Source organism: Chrysemys picta, chromosome 10 (genome assembly GCF_011386835.1).
Source record: "Chrysemys picta bellii isolate R12L10 chromosome 10, ASM1138683v2, whole genome shotgun sequence".
Classification (NCBI taxonomy): Eukaryota; Metazoa; Chordata; order Testudines; family Emydidae; genus Chrysemys; species Chrysemys picta.
Genome location: NC_088800.1, coordinates 84,944,828 through 84,966,627, shown reverse-complemented (window position 1 = coordinate 84,966,627; position 21,800 = coordinate 84,944,828). Strand labels below are relative to the sequence as shown.

The 21,800-nt window shown below is 46.5% G+C and overlaps 1 protein-coding gene across 4 annotated transcripts in view; it reads left to right on the top strand.

Moving 5' to 3' along the window:
• PKD1 (polycystin 1, transient receptor potential channel interacting) overlaps positions 1–21,800 on the top strand; it is a 136,648-nt gene that overhangs the window by 35,211 nt on the left and 79,637 nt on the right. The gene's annotated exons all lie outside the window — the stretch shown is intronic.

Genomic DNA, 21,800 nt, shown 5'->3' with positions numbered 1-21,800 from the left:
CCCCCTCCTCAGGACGCCCTGACCTGCATGAATCAGCTCCGGGGTGAGAGCGGAGTCTGTACTCCGTGGCTCGTTGGTTTCATGGTCCCACTGATGCGGCTGCCAGCGAAGACGCTCGTTTGTGCCTGCACTGATGGCAGTTTTGTGATGTGGACATCAGTCTACTAGGGACTGGGCTGAGGCCCACCCAGCCCATTACACCTAGGCCACCAAATAATAATAATATATGGAGATATACCCATCTCCTAGAACTGGAAGGGACCCTGAAAGGTCATTGAGTCCAGCCCCCTGCCTTCACTAGCAGGACCAAGTACTGATTTTGCCCCAGATCCCTAAGTGGGCCCCTCAAGGATTGAACTCACAACTCTGGGTTTAGCAGGCCAATGCTCAAACCACTGAGCTATCCCACCCCCCTGTCAGGCAGCCCCGACTTCCTCCCATTACACCCTGGGCAGCTTGAAACGGATGAGCCGGAAATGAGGGGGGAGACATGCCCCTCATCTGAGGTTAGCTGGTGCCTGTGTTCATGTGGGCCATCTCCGCGCCAGGATAGCGAATGATACGCAATGCCCTAACCATGTGGATCGATAACTGCTGTATGTGTTTGGGGGCGTCAGAAAACATGGCCGTTTGGGTTCAGAACCCCCAAAGAAGGGCACCTCCAACCCTTTTGTTCAGCGCGAAGTAGGAAGAGAGCACCGTCACTGAGGCTCTCTCTTCTCAGGCACCTGTCCTTCCCCCTCCACCCTATCCCCAGATACTTACTTGAATGCACAGCAGTGGATTTATCAGCTGCTAACATTTGGCAGAACTGCGGCCAGTTATTCTTCACAAGCAGATTTTGTTAAAATCTTAGCTCTCTCCTATCTGGACTTACAGCTTCTCAAGAAAGTTAGATGTGCAACTCCAGTTTAACCCCTGAGCTCCAAATCCTCCCTTCCAGCAACATCGGGATCTCACCACCCCCATTGCAGCACAGCAGATGTGCTAGCGGTGCCATCCGGGCCTGTTGCACATCAAAGAACTGCGAAGGTCTCTCTGTAACCCCCGGAGCACATGGAGCTAAATTGATCTTTGATGTAATGCCATCAACTGCTATTTGACAATTCTTCCCTAAATACCCTGTGTTTCCTGCTGCATTTACCTTCCCCGTCATTGTCGGTTATTAGGGTCCTTTGTGTGAAAACAGCCTGGATTGGTGGGTGGAGTCCACCAGAACAACGGATGGACATCCTTGCTGAGCTCCAGCATAAGGGACAGATTGGTTATGGTTTCCCATGCTCGAGTACAAGATGCTTTTGTAGGACGCAACAGCTCCTCTGAATTCATGCCCCACGGTAGGGTTGAATGAACGGCTAGTTCCTTTTGCTTTGTACTCATTGTGAGGCCTAGCCTCCTGCACAGTGGTGGTGTTGTTTTTTTATCTAGAACATTCTGACTATGTCACAAAAGATCTTCTAGTGCTAAGAGGAAGTAAAGCAACCACCCAGATTATTAACGCCAGAAGCATGCAACGTCATTCTGTCCCTAGAACCAGCCGATCTCTATTCGGTTCTGATCGTTTCTTTTTTTAGAGGGAAGATATTTAAGGATCCTCAGCAGACATATTCCAAATACATTCAGCGTAGAACCCGCCAGCTCAAACAACCAGATTACAAATACCTGGGCGGGGAGTTCCTATAACTCAGTGAACACTGGAACTTCAGAATTAAAGGAAAGGACTGTCATGAATAGTTTTGTAAAAACTGTTTTTAACCTGGTCTCATGGTTCAAAAGCAAGCCTAGGAGACAAGAGACCTGGATTGCAGTCCTCATTGCAGTCCTGTGGTTTTGGATAAGTCACGTAGGCCAAAATTATTATTGTTTAATACATTAATTTATTATTTCTATTCTGGTACCAGATCAAGGTTCTGACTGTGAAGCAGGGCCCACTGTGCCAGGTACTGTACACACACACACACACACACACACACACACACACTCTCTCTCTCTCTCTCTCTCTCTCTCTCTCTCTCTCCCCCCCTGCCCGTAGAAACCCTCTTTACATATGATGAAACAACTAGTGGATAAAACAAAGAAATGGGTAGAGAGAACAAGGCAATCACTGACAGAATCCCAAATGGCTTGATAGGTGGCAATGACAGCACACCAACTGCCTAGCCATTCTCAAGTGGTTTGTAGGCATCATGGCAAAGGTGAATTGTAAGGGTTTGAAAGAGGACAAGGGAATGAGCTGTTTTTGTAAAATGAGGTGCTCCTCCCAAGCATAGGGGGCTGCAAGGGAGAAAGCCCAGAGATGTCTGATTGAAAGTTGAACTCGGGGGTAATAAAGGGACATTTATAAGCGTGAACATTTTCAATTTGAGCCGCTTTGGGTCTACTGTTCAGATGTGCTGGGCCCCCAGAGCTCCTATTGGCTTCAGCTGGAGTTCTGAAAAATCAGGCCCTGGGCATTCCAAAAGAGAAGGCCACTTTTGAAAACATTGGCCATCCCCTCTGTGTGTCGCTCCCGTTCCCTCTGGGCGATGGGGTTAATCACTCACCGTCACACTTCTGCCCTCTCCCCCCCTCCCTGCCCCAGTATTTTGTTGTTTAAAAAAAAAAAAATCATCCCAGGCAACATTTCTACTTGCATTAGGTTTTGTTAAACCTAAAGAGTATTTGGGGTTTGTAGCATTGGCCTGTGTGCGTTGGGGGCACTTTGCCTTTCGGGAGGAGAAAAGAAGAACAGCTGGACACTCTCATGGGTTGACTGACAGCAGATTTCATTGCAACATCATGAGAGATCAAAAACTGCAAAGCTCAGTACGACTCCAGGTGCTGGAAAGCAGCACAAGGACAGTTGACTAGGTCCTTGTAGGATCAGTGGAACAAGTCCTTTGTGGAGAACGGTCCCATCATCACGGATAGAGGGCAAGCACCTGGGTGAAACAGATCCAGCTTGGAGCAGGGACTCACCTGGTCTGTCCAGTGCCTCAGTTTCCCTCCTGGTGCTGCTTCCGTTGTGACTCACGGCAGTCATCCATTGGCTCCCAATGTGGGTAGGTCACTGAGGTGACTTAGCTCGCTGGCCAAGTCACAAAAATCCCCCCTTTCCAGAGTTAAGGACAGTCCAAAAGAAACATGGCACCAAATCTTCCACCCCAGAGTTTGCCAGACATAGCTCTTCTTCTCAGGGACTGTCCTCTTCCTGCACAGTCTGTAGCCCTTCTCCTGGGCTCAGCTTCCAGCCTTCCTGGGCTCCAGTCAGGCCCTTCTTCCCCTCATTGACAGGGTCGGCTGTAGTACCTCACAAGGCGGTAGCATAGGGAGAACCCACACCCACCGTCTACTATGGACCACCAGCCCTGGGACCTAAGCCATTGAGTTCTGTGCTCGATAACTCACACTGCTCTGACTTTCCTTCCCAGGACCTCTTCCTGTGTGCTAAGCCTAATCTTCTCACTGCCCTTTTCCTGGCTGGTTTCCTACTCTTTAATGGAGCACTCGCTCTAGGTCTGTTCTCCCTGGAGTCTCTCCTGAATGCCCACAGGCTGCCCTTATATCTCTCAGCAGGTCTGTTCTCAGTCACCTGTTGCCAGTCACATGACCCTCCTACTCATTCTCATCGCCTGTGGAGGTAGCTAGCCAAACACAGGCAAGGCTGAGCCCAGTCCTCTTAGAAGCCCAGCTCACCTGATCGGCCCATCCTGACTGTGATATAGAAAGGCGAGCAGCATAGGGCCTGGCTACATTCCAGACCTCCTCCTCCTGAGGGATCCCTGAACAGGGATCCCAGCCACCGTTTAGCAAACACCCCATGTTGCAGGGCACTAGGCCTTTGCTATGGTGGGACAGTCCCAGAGCCCAGGCTTCTGCCTGAGCCTCAGTGCCTGGCTGTAATTTTCTAACCTCACAGCCTGAGCACCGCGAACCCAAGTCAGCTGACACGGGCCAGCTGTGGGTGTTTCATTGCAGTGTAGACATACCTACAGATGGCAGACAGCTCTGAATCAGTCTTCAAAATCAAACGGCTTCCCACTCCATGACCATGCAGCTGCCCAGACGCTTGCAGAATGAATGGCTAAAGCATGTGGCCCAAAGAGCATTTTTAGGGTTTGCTCTGCTGTTGTGAGCTGTGAAAACACTTCCTCGCCCAGGTGAGTATAAGAAGCTGAGTCCCTAGCCCTGTCTGTCCGAGGGATTTTCTGTAATTAAAAAAGAGAGAACGCAGCTGGAAGAAATATTTGCTTAAGTGCTGACTGAAGCCATCGGAAAGCAACCCATTCTGGAGGTGGGCACTTTCCCTCTGGGCCAAGCCTCGGTGTGCCGGCTTCAGTGGGAGACACATGGAACCTGTGGAGGGGCTTCCAATCCCGCATGGCTCTCTTTGTGGGAAATATAAAAAGTGAACCGAGAAGTGTGGGGGAGAGAGAGAGGAGCCGTTTTCTAAACTGGAGGTGGATGAATGTTACATAACGCACCGAGCTGCTCCAAAGACACATTCTAATGATTAATTTGAGGTTCTGGCAGCCGCTTCCCTGTAATAATATTTTAAACATTACTTTTCCACTGCTGCTTGCCAGGGATCGTTATTTTGTGCCGTGGAGGCTGTAAAATTTCACTTCAAGGATGGGTTTCACTCCCGTTACAAAATGTGTCTGGAATGTGCAGATGTTTCCTTCGGGGAATAGAGAGCCAATCCGCTGCAACACAACGTCCCTATTGGGAGGACTCAACATGCTAAAACGGCCCTATTCACAAAATCACAAACAAACACAGGCACACACGACCCTGTGGGGCTGTACCAGTGCTGGGAATGTCGCTCGGTGCCTTTTAAATGTACAAAGCCCACCGGCTCTGCTGGAGCTGCAGAACGCTCTGAGCTCGGCTTCTGCCAGCACGTGGACAGACACATGTGTTAGCCTAGCCGAGAGTCCATATTGCTGCCTTTTGTTAGCTGGGAGTGTTGTTTGTATCATTGGACGTTTACACAACGCTATACGTCATTATTTTATGGGGAATGGCTGAAAGAACCATGAATAATTTGGCTAGCAGGGCGCAAGGTACCTGAAGAGTGTAAAGATGAAGGAGGGAGAGGAGTTGTTTAGGATAGTCTGGAAGGAGGTAAAACAGGAAGGAATGAACAAAAGAAAGTTTTGGTTTAATTCAAGAAGATTATGACCTGTTTGTTCCCGCAAAGGAAATGGACGCCCCATCGGTTGGGACATTTTAAACAGGGCTAGACCAAGCCCTGGAGAATTGTAGGGAACAATCTCGCATGGGAAAGAGATGATTTAGCGGCTCACTCCGTCTTTCATTTCTGTGATTTTCTTTTTCAATAGTATCTGTACTGCGCAGGATCAAAACACGCTGCTGGGAAGTCCATCGGTGTCATTGGGACTGGCCCCCATGGAGCTCTGACACGGGGTCATGAACACTACACTAGAAAGCTGTTAATGCTATAGGAATCCTCCTCCCAGCCCCACTTTCTTGCTCCCCATGGCATTGAGCATTTTGTGCTTTTTCTACAGCTGCATTTGCATCTGCTACAAGATCGGAAAAGTCATTTCACTACTTCGTATAAAGAAAGCATCATCTTCACCGCCTGGGTGGTGCTGGTTGCAACTTTCAATGATCGTGCTTGGATTGTTTTAAACCTTGACTGGCTACTGATCCCAGCTCCCAGGGGCCCTTTTCTGTTTGCTTGTGTGTTTCTAAATTATTACTGATGAAAGGCACCGGATGAGAATATTTTTCATATGGACAGAAGAGATGCAACAACAGAGCCAGATTCTATTACATCATGCCTGTCCTGAAAGGACCCCACCTCTACGGGTGATAATGGAGTTCCATCAACTTGACCTCTTTGGGGAGAAGTTCATTTGCGGTGTTGGGATTGGTTTTGTGATGGGGACACCTCATTCTTTCTGCTCAGTACCAGAGTGACCAGTATATAGAGCTATCCTTATCATTTACCCTTATTAAAAAAACAACTTGACTTAGAGGGGAACTGAAGGCATTTACAAATAAATAAATAATATGTAACTTACGGAAAAAAGGAGAAGTTGATAGCAATAACTATCAATTAGAAGCTAGGAATAGTAGAAAACTGATAAGGGAAGCAAAAGAAGACAAGGATAAATTTATGGCCAGCAGATTTAAGGACAATGAGGAGTTACAGTTTATTAGAAACAGAACTCAGAGTTAATAAAGAAGTAAAGAAAGGTAATCTAATTAATGCCAATCAGCATGGATTTATGGAAAATAAATCTTGTCAAACTAACTTGATATCTTATATATGTGTCTCTGTATATGAGATGACAAGTTTGGTTGATAATGGTAATAGTGTTGCCGTAAAACTTTCGACTTAGTACCACACAACAATGTGATTAAGAAACTAGAACAATACGGAATCAATTCGGCACACATTAAATGGGCTGAAAACGCCTAATGATATGCCTCGATGATACGCAGGGATTGGTTCTTGGCCCTATGCTGTGTAACGTTTTGTATCAGGGACCTGGAAGAAAACAAAATAATTACTGATGAAGTTTGCAGCTGGCACAAAGATTGCGGGGAGTGGTGAATAATGACAAGGACATATAGAGCGATCTGGATCGCTTGGTATCCTGGGCGCAAGCAAACAATGTGTTTGAATACAGCTAAATGTCAAGTCAGACATGTCGGCTATACTTTCAGGGTGGGGGACTCTGTCCTGGGAAGCAGCGACTCTGAAAAAGACTTAGGGGTCGTAGTGCACAATGAGCTGAACATGGGCTCCCAGTGCAATGCTGTGCCCGAAGGGGCCAATGCGATCTTTGGAGTCATAAACGGGGGGACTCTGAGTAGGAGCAGAGAGGTTATATTATCTCTGTATTTGGCACTGGTGCGACCACTCCAGGAACACGGTGTCCGGTTCTGGCATGTCCACAAGTTAAGGATAATGTTGATAAATTGTAGAGGGTTCAGAGAAGAGCCAAGAGAATGATTAACGGATTAGAAAACCTGCCTGATAGTGATAAGCTCAAGGAGCTCCATCTCATTAAACCACAGTCTATAAGAACCTACATGGGGAGCAGTAATCGGATAAGAGAGGGCTCTTCAATCTAGCAGACTAAGGTATAACATGAGCTAATGGCTGGAATTTGAAGCTAGAGAAATTCAGACAAGAAATAAGGCGCAGGTTTTTTTTAAGTGAGGATAATTAACTATTTGATCAACTTACCCAGGGTTGTGGTGGATTCTCTGTCACTTTCAGTCAAGACTGGATGTTTTTCTAGAAGCTATGATCTAGTTCAACTGCAGCTATTGGCTTCGAAGCCAGACTTAATTTATGGAAATCCTATGGTCTGTGTTATATAAGATATGAAACTCAATGATCTCAATTGTCCCTTCTGGCCTAAAAACTGGATGAATCATCCTCTTTGCTCCTTGTTACTGAAGAAAGCAGATTGCCAAGGAAAGGGGAAAAGGGAAAGGGTTCCTAGCTTATCCCCCCAGCTGACTAATGTACTGGGAAGGTCGGGGTGTTTTAGAACATCTGGAAGACCTGTCTGTCATTTATTAGACCACAGAGAGTAGACATAACACTCCGACTGCAAGGAAAACACAAGCTGGACTTCACAGCAGCCCATGGTTTGGCTTGTTCTAGTGACCTGAACATGCAGCCGCTTTTCTCTTGCTGTAGCGTGGCTTTGGATTTGTTCAGTCAACATAATTGGGGGCGGGCTTTGTGTTTGTTCTCAGCATCACTGTTTGCCCAGAGTGTGGCACCATTTATGTTAATCTGTTTTTAGATGGATTTAGTATCGGTCTGACAGCCCTGAAGTCTTCTGTCTTGTATATTTGCAGGGCTGACGTTTAGCTGGAGAAAATTGCAGATAGCGGTGCACTTGTCCAGCACAAAGTAGACCGCAAGACATTTCCAAAAGTTATTCTTGGTCACTTAGCTGCCCGGGGCCATAAATGAACCAATGACCTGCAGGTAGACGGCGCTACATCTCTATTACCAGTCCTAGCCTTTCCACTACCTCCATTATTTTTAGGTTACTGCCCAAGTTTAGAGCTAAATGGCATTGGCAAGAGACCTGAACAGAAGAGCCTTTTAAACCAGAAGAGAATAACGTTGATAAAAGGTACCAGGAATAAAATCTGCTTGCCAGACACACTTAAAATAAATACAACAAAACCTGTCTTAAGCAATACCCTAGGGGTGTGCAAGATGTGAGTGCCTGGTGGAACTTGCCCTTAACTAAACAAAATTTTACTGGAAACCACGTGAGGAAGCTTTAAAGGGGTAGTTTGAGATGGGGTTGTTACTTTGTTGTAGTTATTTGGCTACTATGCCAATATCCCCTCTGTCCGCTGATGACCAGAAAGTCAGACCTCATAGACTCATAGACTCATAGACTTTAAGGTCAGAAGGGACCATTAAGATCATCTAGTCTGACCTCCCGCATGATGCAGGCCACAAAGCCGTCCCTTCTTGTGACTCTTGTAAAGAGAACCTAAAGCACTAATATAAGCACAGGTAACGAGGAGTCCTCTTGATCCCAAGTGACAGGCACTTGTGGTTTGGGAATTTTGGAGCAGATCTCACGTTCTCCATGTGACCCATGGTTTGCAGAACAGCTCATGAATAAATTGCCACAAAATCATTATGTTAGGTCTGGTTCTCTTTAATAGTCAGGCCACTTTCCACCACTCTGGCAGTGTAAAGGGGTCTTAAAGTGGGAGTACGTTATATTTATACCCACTTAGGGCCTGTTGACACAGCTAGAGTAGTACAGGGTGGTCTTAGTGTAAACGAGAATCAGGTCCGTTGTCCCTAGTGCAGGTGTAACCGTATCTTGAGTAGCTTCTTCCCCTGCATCCTCGTTACAAAAATTTTGAACCAGGGATGCCCAACTTTGCCTGTTGTTAGTAGATCAGTTTGCTAAGAACTATTAACTTCTCAGTCCTTCATGAGCTCCCCCTGAAAGGAATAATCTTGCTGCTTTGTGGCTACGGCTTTCCTCCCTTTTAAGTATAGTTAATGTCAGATTATATGCCAGAGATGCCCTCTGATCTGTTATCACCTGCGCACTTTCCAGTCTCACCCCTTTCTAGCAGCCTTTCCGTTTTAGCTCAGCCACAAAGTCAGTTGGACATTATTGATTTAAAAATCTGCTATTAAACTAAAAACCCCACCGTTGCATTTCAGATGAGCACGTACCAGCTACTCAAACCAATGATATAGCGGAACCAGGGGGATGGCAGAATTACATGGTTCAAAGGTCTCATTGCATGTTAATATCTAAAGTATCTTAGTGTTCCCCTGGTGAAACAAAATGTGGATGTCCTAAGAGGTTTCTACAGTAACAGGCTATGCAAATATTTACTTCGTATCATGTGGGGATGGTTGCCAACTTGATGTGTTCTTTTTGAGAAGATTTACCAGGATTTATCTCCATTTTCTGGAGTTAGCTCCTTCCATTTAAGCGAACTGAGGTCCTTTTTATATCATTTAAATAGTCTCTGAAGCTTCTTGCATCTTAAAGCCTTGTTTCTGGCGCTCATTCATTATATATAGCAATGCTCCTGGGGCTGGGGAAAATACTACAGAATTTCACATTATTTATCTCAGGGAGCCCTGCTTGTTTCTGGAACCTAGAGGATACCGCTTCAGCCAACCTGGCTGCACATTACCCTGCTAAGTCTGGTCATGCTGAAGGCCATGCTTCGCTTTTAACCAAAGGACGTGTAGATACAGTTTTCTTAGCAGCCCACCTGCATAGCTCCTAAATGGCTAGTGTAAGGTAACAATCGAAAACATCCCCCAGCTCCAGGAGTTGAGCAGACTGCCCTCTTGCAACCCTCCTGGTTTTTGAGAGAACAGGGCTGGGCATTGGAAAGAGAGCACATCATCACTATGGGGTTCTTCCAAAAGTTCGCTATTGGGGGGAGAAAGGTGGATATCTTCATGGAAAACTATTGGGTTCAGCGTGCAGGCTTCTAACCTTATTCCCACCACACCCCCCTTCCGTTCTGCTGTGTCTGCTGGGAAGAGACACTGTTTTAACATAGCTTTAGTTTCTTTGCAAACTTTTGGTGGAACAAATGTATATTTTCAGGGCTGACCCGTAGCTGGATAAAATTGCAGACAGCTTGTTTATATGCAGCTCGAACTGTGACTGTTAACACAGTTTAAATATTTGGGTGGTTGGATTTCCAAACTGTAAGGTCCTGTCTGTTTTGGTTTTAAAACATGATTTACCAGGGAGGGGTTGGGCCATTGGAGTGTGTCTGTATGAGTGAGATGAATTAGGCACAAGCTCCGTTTCATGCTAACGAGAGTCACCTGGTTAGATCTCCCATGAGAGAACAAGCCCTGGAGATGCAACAGTGGGATCATATTGTTTGAGAATGTCTGGATGACCAATCAGGTCACATGATTGGCGGAACAATTGGGAAATGATCTTAAAAGTTGTGAAAACTACATTTTTAACAGGGAAGGTTCCAAACTTGGGACTAAAAGTCAATAGCAAAACTCTCAATGACCTCCATGGACGTAGGAGGCGCTCAGTGAGTCACCAGTGTCCTGTTGCATTTGGCTTCATTGTTTAAATGTTGGGAACAAGAAGATGAAGGAAATTATAATCTAAAAATAGCTTGGAAAATGAACTGCGCTGCAGGTCCCGAGCATCTCTCCAGTTCCTGGGAGGGCATGCTGTGAAAAGTCACCCCCCTCCCCATCTAATTTGGGAGGAGGAGGTATTGCATGGTGCCCTTGCACCCAAGTGAGTGAATCAGCCCTGCCAAAGATGACATCACTCCATGAGGTAACACGTTCCCTTTGTCCGAATGGCTTCATCTCTGATCGCTCTCATAACCATATTTGGGAAAGTCTGAGAAGTGTTCTCTGGCCAGAGTGACGTTCATAACCGCTATTTAAATCTCAGATAGACTTCAGACAGATCCCACCTGGAATTACAGATGTGCCACTAGCTTAGGGTGACCAGACAGCAAGTGTGAAAAATTGGGACAGAGGGGGGGGGGGGTAATAGGAGCCTATATAAGAAAAAGACCCAAAAATCGGGACTGTCCCTATAAAATCGGGACATCTGGTCACCCTACACTAGCTTGCCTTTGCCAGACACTTAAAGAATACAATCCGAGGTTTACGCTGGGGAGAACACATCGGAGCATGCCTGGCAACACACCAACATCCTGTCACAATGCAAAGCGAGGGAGGGAGGGGTGGTGAGCGCAGGGGCTTGCAGGTCAGGACTGCTGGCTTCCATCCCTGGCCCTGCCTGTGTGTTGCTCTGTGATCTTGGACGCTAGGCTTCTCCGTGTCTCTGTTTTGCTATCCGTGAAATGATTACTTAGTTGTAGGATAGTAGCACTGAGAGGGTCTGTAACTGGTTGCCCTTTCCATAATCAGGTCATTTGCTGCCTTAAAGTTTCCCTACCTTTAATGCTCTGTCACAGGCTTTTAAGTTCTCCCCTCCCCAGCATAGGAAAGGGGCAACAACTCCCAAAACAAATAGGCCCTCACAGCCCTTCCCAGACTCAGACAGCCCTTGGTACAGGGCTCTGCCGACAGCCTTTTGCCCTTAGTGCATGCGTCATCACTCTCCCTAGGGAAACTTCAGCCAACCCTTCAGCCTTGGTTAGGGTTGTCCATTCCCTTCTCCAGGAGGGGCAACTGAAGGTGCAGAGGAGCCCAGTCCATCTCTCTACCCCAGGCTTCAGCCCCAAGGTCCTTACTCCAGCCTCACCTGTCCACAACATTATTCCATCAGGGCTACTCCCTGCCCTGCTTGGGGTAGGCCTTTACCCCAGCCCCACGTCAAGCTGTGCCTTCCTATGACTCACAGGCTCTAGCCCTAGGCCACTTCGCCGGCTGCTGAGAACCACACCTCCTCTTAGATCTTGCATCTACACTAGCTTCCTCCTGACTGAGTGGAGTGTTGCTTTATATAGTCCCCACAGGCAGTCACATGACCCTTCCCAGCTAGATCTTAAAGGATCCACGCCCCAGTAACAGGAAGGCTGCTAGCACGTAGCATTGCAAATCCAGCTCACCCATTGCACTAGATGCAGTGTAAACAGAGAGTAATAGATGGTCCCTGCTCCAGAGAGCTCACAGTCTAAATAGATAGGCCAGACAAAGGGTGGAAGAAAGGATGTAGCATCATCCCCATTTTACAGAGAGAAAAATGAAGCCCAGCGACTGGCCCAAGGTCATACAGTGAGTCTGTGGTGGAGCAGGGAATTGACTCCAGATCTCGTGCGCCCCAGTGCAGCCCCTCAACCAGAACCTGTTCTTTATCCCCTACGGTTATAACAGCTACCTTGCAGGGATGTACGTCAAGTTCTTTGCAGTCCTCTAATGAGCAGTGCTGTCCGAGTACAAAGCGTACAGAACAGTGCAAAAATTGCTGTGTCCTTGCCTTGAATTTTCAGGCCAGGAACTGCGATTTTGCTGTGGAAAAGTTTGCAGGGGAACATTGTGAAAAAGGTCTTCTTGGTCAGCACCCTTTCTGAGAGCTAAACATTGGGCCAGAATTTGTGACTTGGATTTTTAAATAAAAATGAACAAACCTGTTTGTTTGGTTTGTACATTAAATTGGCATTGTACCGTGGCTGCCTTGGGTGAAAGATGGTCCTGGTCTCACAGTACTGTTGATCCCAGGCGGCAGGTTGTCCAAGCCAATGCTCACGCTCAGCAGTTGCCCTGGTCTAGCCCCAAGTCTCAATATATGTCTCTTTTCCTTTCTCTGCACGGCGCTCTGTCTGGTACATTTAATCCCTACAGATCCAAACATGCTTTAGAAATTGATACCTGTAATGGAATCGCTGGGATTTCCCTGTACTGAAATGCAGCCACCTCTGGGGTGGAATGCACAGCACACAACAACGCTATACAACAGTTTGGGACAGAAAGGGTGAAGTGTGCAAAGGACCCGCACAGGGCCTATGCATAAATTCCACTTCAGCTCTCTGACGTGAAATGGGATTTGAGCACCTTAATCTATTAACCTCATTTGGCAGCCCAGCCTTAGCCAGTATCTACCTGAGTCGGACTGAAACCAGCTATCCCGTGGTGAAAGGCTCCACATCCTACCCCCACCTCCCCAGCTTTTTACAATGCCGAGAGAGCGCCATGCAGCACCACTGCTGAGAGAATATTCGTTTCCAGACTGGAAGTGGGGACATTCCTATATATAGCATGAGTCCATAAGTGTCACTTCCCCAGGGCCCAGCTCCAGACTTGTAACGAGACTTATTTTTTTAAAATTTCAAAGCCGTTGTGGCATAAATCTGGAACCCCCCTGCTGCACACAAGCCCCGTTGCTTCCTTTCTGCATCTTAGGAGAGGCGCAAGCCAAAAAAACAAAAAAAGAATCGTCAGCTAAAAAACACATTTTCCTGGCTCAAGTGTGCAAAAAACACCTAGGTTTTTTTCCCTCCAGAAGCCCTCTTTTCTGGAAAGGCTATTATGAAAGTGAGGCAACACCCGGACATACTCTTTTTACGCAGGGGCACTAGCCTGCATTTTCTTCCCATCTACTACAAAAGCATTTGCCATGTTAACACCTACTGCGGCATTCCTGCTGTGTAGGCAACCTTAGATAGCAGTCCTACGTGGTCAGCTGCTCTGTGTGTCTGTATTTTAAAAGGGGGCATTTCAGACAATTTAATATTTTGCATTTCTGTTCTCCCGCTCCCCTCCCCCCATGCAACTTGTCCTCCTGGGGGCTCCATTATTGTGTATCACATAATTGTGCAATCTCACTTTTGGGAGGGAGTGTGAGCTGATGGTAAGCGCAGAGGACTGGGAGTCAGGACCCCCCCTCTGTCAGTGTTGTGCTGCAGTACCTTGAACAAATCACTTAACTTGTCAGTGCCTCAGTTTACCACTCTGTGAGACTTTGTTAAGGAGAGCTGAGTCTTGCAAGGGGCTGCGTGCCCTCAGGATTCTGAAGGAGCAACTCTGGAAATGTTTGGGGAAATAAGCAGAAGTTGCTGGTTGATTCTCCTCCCTCCCCTCTATTAAGCAGGGAAGTTACATTTAAATAAACCTTCCGTGAACAGAATGTTAAGGTTATAGTTTTAAACACTCAAAAGGGAGGCAATGCAGACATCCTGGGGCCCAATTCTCTTGTCAGATACACCTGCACAGTTTCCAGTTTAACTTCAATGCGGTTCCCCTGATTCACAGCAGGACCTGGACTTATCTGCACCCTGTGAATGAGCTACAGTTAGTGCAAGCACCTTACCACACTATATCTTTGCCATGCCTTTCCCACCCATGTTGTGGGGTGGGGTGTGTAAATACCCCTTCCTCCCGCTGGGATTTTCCGGGCTCTGCTGACACTGGAGTTGTGATCTCACTCACGCGGGCTGCCCCACCCGGGCCGTGCTGAGATGAGATGTGTTTCCCTGGGCTGAGACATGCAATGGGGTTTTGTTGCTTGTGTGCATGTAACCTGGGGGCTAGGAGGAGCAGGGCAGTGTGTATGTGTCAGGGAGCGGGGGGCGGGAGGTGCGGGAGCCCCATTGTGGGGACATTAGGAAATGCATCTTCAATTGTTCATTTGGGAATTACGTGAAAGGAGGGGAGACTTTCTGGGATGGGGATGCAGTCGTGGGGAGGCACGCCCTGCCCTCCAGGTCTGCAGGGAAACCCTAGTCTCTCCCGAAGGACAGGGAGCCCAGCTGTTGAATGTGGGCACCTACTTGGTTCCTTGAACTGGCACTTAGCCAGGGATGTGCTCCTCTTACCCCAAAGCCCTAGAGCAGGGGTTGGCAACCTTTCAGAAGTGGTGTGCCGAGTCTTCATTTATTTACTCTAATGTAAGGTTTCGTGTGCCAGTCATACATTGTAACATTTTTAGAAGGTCTCTTTCTATAAGTCTATCATATATAACTAAACTATTGTTGTATGTAAAGTAAATAAGGTTTTTAAAATGTTTAAGAAGCTGCATTTAAAATTAAATTAAAATGCAGAGCCCCTTGGACCGGTGTCCAGGACCCGGGCAGGGTGAGTGCCACTGAAAATCAGCTCACGTCCCGCCTTCGGCACGCGTGCCATAGATTGCCTACCCCTGCCCTAGCGTGTCCTGTAGGGACCAGCCCTATCCTGCCTGGGAAGATCTAATAGCTTTTTCCCCTCTGTAAGCCTATGAGCTTATGCACCCCCGGGTGCTCAGAGTTCAGCCCCCGCTGGCACTAAGGGCCTCTTAGCAGCAGCCATGCAAGGCTGAATCTCCCTCACTTTCCCTAATACTAGGGTGACCAGATAGCAAGGGTGAAAAATCGGGACAGGAGGTGGGGAGTAATTGGCACCTGTATAAGACAAAGCCCCAACTATCAGGACTGTCCCTATAAAATCGGGACAACTGGTCACCCTACCGAATACTGATGGGGCTTTAATGGACTCTCAGAGTCCTGACTTGCTGGTGGGTCTTTGACTGTGGCTGCTTCTGCTTTTGAGTCCCTCCAAACCCTGCCCCCTGCTCAGGGTCGTGTGCTCCATCCTGCTTCAGAAGGGCAGGGAAACTCCTTTCTCTCTGGGTTTGTTTTCTTCCCTGGCCCAGTGGCTTTTATTTTTGTAGCTTATAAACTCGAAGCTGGTTTATTAATGAATCACTGCAGCCCTCTGTCAGCCTGCACACAAGCCTCTATCTGTGCAGACAGTTCTCTGTGGCCGTGGATGCTTTTCCCATTACTGTTCTGGCTGGACTCCATGCACCAAAAGGGCTGAGAAAGGAGTGATCCAGCGTAGCTTTTTTTTTTTTTCCCTGCCCCTCTCTTCCCTCCCCTTCTGCTTCATGAAAGGAAGGCGGGATGGGCCTGTGAATGACATAATGGGGGTATGACATCAGTCTTGGCAGCCAGGGGAGGCTATACTCTGTTTAACATTATGTGTTCTTTGGACTAGGGAAGAGGGAAAAAAAAAAACACATTGAAAAAGTCTTTTCCCCACAATGCTGCAGGAATAAAGGCAATGGCTGCCCCAGCCCTGCAGAGCATTAGTTGGCCAGTGTAAACTGAACAGTTTGACCGCTGCAAACCCTCCGCCTGTCTAAACTTTATGAATGAACAAAGCAGCCACCAGGCACCAGACCCTGCTGCTGGTTTCCTTCTTGGTCTGCTCAAGGGGTAGCAGATAGCAAAGGGGGGTTCAGATAAAGGGACCAGCTATCTCTCTCAAGTGTGTAACTGGTCCCCATCCCTGGAGTATCAGCACCTCACAATCATTAATGTATTGATACTCACAGTCTGCCTGTGCTGTAATCCCCACTGGGAAACTGAGGCACAGACAGACTAAGTGACTTACCCATGGTCACACCGGGAGCCTGTGATAGAGCAGGGAACCAAAGACAGTTCTCCCAAGTCCCAGGCTAATGGCCTAACCACGGCCCATCTTTCCTCTCTACAGCTTTGTCTGTCCCATTTGAACCCAACTCCAATGGGCTTTCGGCAATTTTGATAAAATTTGCTTAACTATATATGTTTATTGCCTCAAGCATATCTGAGCTTCCTGGTCATTTGGGGAGCTGTGAAGAGAGCTCTTGTGGTGTAGTACTTCCAGCTCAGTTTTTATTCCTTCATAGTAATAACTGCTCTTTTACTGTGCCTTCCAGCTAAGGCTCACAGAGCATTTCACAAAGACAAATGCATTGATCCTCACAGCCTCCCCGGGCAGTAGCATGATCCCCATTTCACAGACAGGGAAACTGAAGCCAATGTAGTGACTGCTCAACCCCTGAGCCATCCTGTCACCCAGGAGACAATTGAACTACTCTTTTTTTTTCAAATGAGGGCACGTGACAGCCTGCATGCTGGTGAATTTTCAATGAAGAGCCTTGTTCTTTTGCTGGCTTTTGCTTGGCTTTGAACCTGTTCCGAATTTCCTCCGTCCTGGCAAAGAGATGGGAAAATGTAGCCATGGCGGTTTGTGGCACCGGACGGCTGCGTTTTGGTCCCATCCTGCAGCCTTAGTGTGGGGTTTTATTGGTCGGTAGTTTCTTTCCTGGCATGTTTCTTTTTATGCTGTAACCTTGTTTGGTTAAGAAGCAGCCCTTCCCATGCCGGTAAGGCATCAGATAATTTTCCATACGTGCTGCAGAGGAAACAGTGGGAAAAGACGATCAGTCCTTTGGCAATGCAGCTGACCGAGAGTGACCTCCTTGTGCCGGTGGGGCCGTGTGTAATCTCACCATTCTTCTCTCACCCATTATCACCTGTCACCAGGAACCTCGCTGCTGTCACAGGCCTTGCACAGAAGAGATCTGGTGCTGCTTAAAATCGGGGAGATTATTTTAATCTATTGTTGGCTCAGCAAAGCCATGGGCTGACCAGCAGCCAGTGAGGGAATAATGTTTTGGCTTGGCCGTGGATTGTGGTGCCCTCTAGTGGTAGGACTGCAGGGAGGATAAAAGCCTTTCTAGCAGAGCTGGCTAAAGGAGCTATCTTTTAACTCAGGTGGTAGAAGTCTGGGGTTCTGGAGTCAAAGGTGCTTGGATCTGTTGCCCGTGCTGCAATATGTGAGGTATAATCGAGGACCCCAAGTTGGCGGAGCTGTAATCCGTCTGTAAACAGCATTACACGCTGCCTGGTTGCTTATGCTGGGCAGTTTGTCTGGAACTAGCCCAGGTGGAGAGAAGCTTCTTTTGACTCCCTGCCCTTTCATGGGGCAGGCCAGGAGGGTTCATCATGCCCAGTCTTGGTCCAGGGCAAGAGTGAAGTGTAATAATCCTGGGGCGCCAGGGCTCTTCGGCTGTATTCCTTGGGCTGGCCACGGAACCGCTCTGTGCTCTAGGTTTACTCTTTGACAAAACAAGGAGAATGATGCTTAACTACCTGAGGGAGGGGGTGTTTGTAGGGGCTCACAGAGGAGGTGAAGGGCCTCAGCACTGAAATAACATTGGAAGATGGATGGGTAGGAGCCATGTTGCTTTCCCAGAGTGCATCATTTCCCTCAGGGGCCTGTCTGAGGCCTGAAAGAGCCTGAAGCAATGAACTGTGTGGTGAGGAACACCAAAGGAGCCCTGAGCAGACACTAGGGTGTGGAGGATAATGGAGGGGAAGCCAGGAGTACAGTAAGGTTTGGGGCACAATAGAGGGGAAGCCAGCTAAATCTGTCAGGTACATTAGGGAGAACAGGAACATCAGCAGGTATCATATGCCGCCTGCAACCCCCACCTTGACAATGACGTTATCCACAAATCTAACAAGGCCGGGAAAAGCCGTTGCCTCTCTGCATGGTGCAGGCCAGGCAGCGCTTTGAATGGCCAGTCATTGACTCTGAAGGTGCGACTGTGCGGCAGCACGTCAGTTTGTCTGGGAGGTGGCTGTAGTTTTGGGGAACAACGTGTGGGAGCTGTCAGGGCTGAAACACTATCTCCCTCTGCCCTGCGCCTGAGGTGCTGTCTGACAGCATAAGTGGGATATTTCCAGACATCTCAAAGGAGAGAACTGAAAAAGAAATACTCTAGCTGTCTCCTTGTTATTGCAAGGAAATTAATTACCCACTGTGTGTGCACCCCTCACAGAAGGTACACGGTGCTTGCTAAAGACTTGGCTTGCTGTCAAGTCCATCCTTTCACTGAAGGTATGTAGTGTTTATGCACAGAAATCCTTAATAGCCTGGCTGTTTTCTCCTGTAGGTTAGCTGGGGTCCAGTAGCAGTGAGTAGATAGGTGGGGGCCAGGGGGATATCCAATACTAGCAATGGTTTTGGCTAGAGGCCAAAGGGAAATCAACTAAATAGTCTAGGACTATTTTGGTGAAAGTGACTGAAGTGGCACGCAGCCAATCTCAAGCTAACCAGCCTCACGTGGTTTCAGGAGAAGCTGAAGACGTTTAAACATTTGAGTGCTAGGGGCCCAGGAGTGGAGTGTATTTTGAAAGCGTGTTAAAGGAACACAGTCAAGATAACAATCCCGTAGTTAAGAAATATCATCCATCCCTGTGTTACACGGGGTTGAGGAGGGAGGGGTGCGTTAGGGTCCTACAACCAAAAGGATTTCAAAATTGTAAGTCACTTTCCACCACTGATGCTGGGTTTTTTTTGTTTTGGGGTTGTTGAATTGGTTGGTTGGGTTTTTTGGTTTGTTTTTGTATTGTACTCGTTATTGGAGCTGGTCACATAATGCAAAAAAAAAGTTACCCGGAATTTTATTGGTAACATTCACTTCAGTTCAGAGGGTTCGTCACAAGGCCTATATGCCGCTTAAGTCCCACTTAGCCCATAGAAAGAACAGGAGTACTTGTGGCACCTCAGAGACTAACAAATTTATTAGAGCATAAGCTATTTAGCCCAATGAGCTGGCTGGCTGCACAAGGATGAATTTCACCCTCCCTGCATAATGGCAAGTTTGGTGAATACACTGTCAAATAACACCAGATGAGCTGTGCTCATCTTAGCATCATTTTGTGTTTATAGTCAGTTCCACATTTTCTCTGCTGCACTGGCACAACACAGCTGGGTTTGGGTTGCCAACATCTGTGTTTTATTGCAAGTATCATGTTGTTAGATGTGTTTTCTTAAAGCCCCAGACCCTGGAGTCATGTGATTGTCTGAGAACCTCTGCTTTCATTTTAAAAGTGTTCAGCTCTCTTAGTTATGGAGAAAAGCAAGAACACTTGACCCCTAAAGACTCAAAAGCCAGGAGGCAAATGAAACCAAAAATATTTTTTTAAAATGGCATCATATTTAAATCAATCTTTCCATTTTTGGAGGGGCCTGACTCACAGTTTTTGAACATTTGAGATTGGCAGTACAAGGCCTCCAGCACCGAAGGGAGAAGGTTTAAATCCACCCAAAGTCTTATTTTCTTTTTTTAAACCTTCATGAAGCTATCTTTTTCTATCAGGTTTTGTAAAACTTTTTAGAAAGGATAAACTAAATTTATTCGCAAGCGATGCAAAAGCCCCCTTGTAACTCTCTATACCTGTCCTCAATGAATCAGATTGTGATGCAATGATTATAGGTAATGTGGGGACAGAGGTGCAAAGCAGAGACCCAAGGAAGATAAACTAGAGAAATAAGACAGCATCTCCATGGGGAAGGGATTAAACCTGTCTTGACTGGAGCAGCTGGGATCCAATTCCAAAACTCATTTTTTTGTCTTGTGAGTAGGAGTCGTAAATGGTTTTGGAAGTAACTTTGATGTCTGGAAGTTAAACGCCTCCTACACAGAGTGCAGCTCATGCATGTTTGTGAGAGTTTAGCAAAGGCTGCTTCATTTTCTGCTATTATCTGGCTAGCTTGAGCAAAGGAAATGCATATTGATTTGACAAACTTCGCTGCTGGCTTCTGCCTTTGTGCATTTCTTCATTGTTGTTTTGCAACACTCATGTTGCCTTCAGTGGGCTGCTGGAAATTTCTTCTAAATGTGCTATTAGCTTGGAGGAAAAATCCCCCACGTAAAGACACCCCAACTCCCCAAATAATGCCCCTTCCCTGTTAGGCATTCCTGTCACTAATCTCCCACCAACCCTACATTCCTGTGGTTCCACGACAGTTTTCTGTCTGTTATTTGAGAGGATTGTTGAATTTTGGACTGTGATTTTACCTTGTGTGTTCGGTTAAAAAAAATATAGACCAAATGTAGGTGTCAGATCCATCAGGAGGATTAGAACTTGCCGAATGAAATCAAAGATGTAGCAGCAAAGGGAAATTGCAAGGAAAGAATTCAGGGTAAAAAAAAAAAAGGCTCTGATTTTTATTTTTTAAGTGGCACCTCTTGAACTTAGGAGAGCTGTAGAGTGGGCCCAGTCCTGTCAGGAAAGCACATGACATCTTGAAGGATCAACCCATTGTGCTTATTCCAACCCCCTTTTCAACCTGATAGTGTAGCTGGTCCACCATTCAAACAGCTAGGAGAACTGTTGTATTTACTATTAGCTTGCTAGCTAGGTTATTGGTATTATATTAGTGTATTAAAGGGTCCCAGTCAAGTATTCTAGGCTCCCAATTTAGGTTTTGTCTTGTGCTGCAAAACCAAATATAAATAGTAAGGGGTTTTGCTAATTTTTTAGACCATAATTGCAAAGATTCTCTCTCTTGTTTTTTTACTTAATCTTTTTCTTGCTGGTGTGGTGTTGAACCCATTTCATTGGGTAAGAAATGAGACTCATCGGGAACTGAAATGGAAACTGACTAGTTTGTTTACTTTTAAATGTCACTTAGGGAGGACAGTGAAACAAAGGACATAAATTGAACAGTATAAATCGTGTAAAGTGAATGGGAGGGTGGAAATAGTTCCAGTTTGAATAAGGTGCAGGTTATTAGTAAAACAGGGAAGGGTTTAAAATGGTTATTTCCCCGGTGTTCCTTTATATAGAGTTCAATACGGCCCCTGTATTTACTTTAACAAAAAATATTTTGTTACTTCTCCTCTTTTAAGTTCTGCAGTCATTAAAAAAGAAAAAAGATTTTTGTATTTAATTTGAATGCGTCACTCCTGTAATTAATTACCAGTTCTTTGGCACTGGCAACAGTACATGAAGGTTCCACAGAAAATTCTATGTATAACTTAATAACTACTTTGTCAAAATTATTCCTTAAAGTAATTTCTTTATGAGGCATATTTTAGACTTCAGTTTTAAACTGGTGCCTGAGAATTAGTAATAAATGTGTCATGCCTGTAATTATTTTACTTTAAAAATGTGATGGGGGTATTTTTGTGTGTAGTGATAGGCCTAATTCATATCGACACATAGTGCAAAGCTTGGAGCACCGGATGCTTGATAGCTGGGAAAGGTGTTATTTTTGGCTGGGAGAACTGTTCCGTTTTAATACACCAAGAACTTACTTT